This window comes from Octopus bimaculoides, chromosome 4, assembly GCF_046866305.1.
Source record: "Octopus bimaculoides isolate indiv1 chromosome 4, ASM4686630v1, whole genome shotgun sequence".
NCBI classification, from domain to species: Eukaryota; Metazoa; Mollusca; class Cephalopoda; order Octopoda; family Octopodidae; genus Octopus; species Octopus bimaculoides.
This window is the reverse complement of record NC_142931.1, coordinates 139,415,960-139,416,828: the sequence shown is the minus strand read 5'-3', so window position 1 is coordinate 139,416,828 and position 869 is coordinate 139,415,960. Positions and strand designations below refer to the sequence as shown.

General features: G+C 32.9%; 1 non-coding gene across 1 annotated transcript; it reads right to left on the bottom strand.

The window, feature by feature from the left end:
* Nucleotides 1-471: 471 nt before the first annotated feature.
* On the bottom strand, nt 472-578 carry LOC128247717 (U6 spliceosomal RNA). The gene has a single exon (XR_008264082.2). It is a non-coding gene; the product is annotated as a U6 spliceosomal RNA (small nuclear RNA).
* Nucleotides 579-869: the final 291 nt, after the last annotated feature.

Genomic DNA, 869 nt, shown 5'->3' with positions numbered 1-869 from the left:
ACCGCTAAGTTACGGAGACGTAAACACACCAGCATCGGTTGGTGAGGGAACAAACACACACACACACACACACACACACACACACATATATATATATATATATATATATATATATATATATATATATATATATATATATATATATAGTTTTAGGGAAAAGAACCAAGTTTCATGAACTCATCGATGAAAATCCACTATCACATATAGAAAAATTAATAATTAAAAGCACAATAAATTAATACAATATAATACAAAGAAAATATCATAAGATAAAGATAATATATATATATATATATATATATACGACGTGCTTCTTTCAGTTTCCGTCTACCAAATCCACTCACAAGGCTTTGGTCGGCTCGAAGCTATAGTAGAAGACACTTACCCAAGGCGCCACGCAGTAGGACTGAACCTGGAAACATGTGGTTGGTAAGCAAGCAACTTACCACACAGCCACTCCTGCGCCTGTAGAAAAATGCACAACTATTCACGAATTTGCGCGTCATCTTTGTGCATTGACCATGATAATCTTCTCTGTATCATTCCAATTTTAGTATATGCATTGTCGAAGCAATAACTTGTCCTGTATTTTGCTAGGTTTATAATTTTAAGAATATTATTTCTCTAGCTCGCATCTTTTATATTCACTCAATTATATACAATTATTAAACCAACTCATATTCTATATTTCGTTTTCCTTTTACCGCTGTCTCTCCAAACAATGCCACTATATTTGGCCATTTCTAATCGTTTCTTTTGGTTTCTCTACTCTTATTGAAACTAACTCGCTCCAGTATCAATCTCTTTTACATATATATATATTCATATGCTCAATTTCCGTTACTCTTCGAAAAGACAGCATTGGCAAA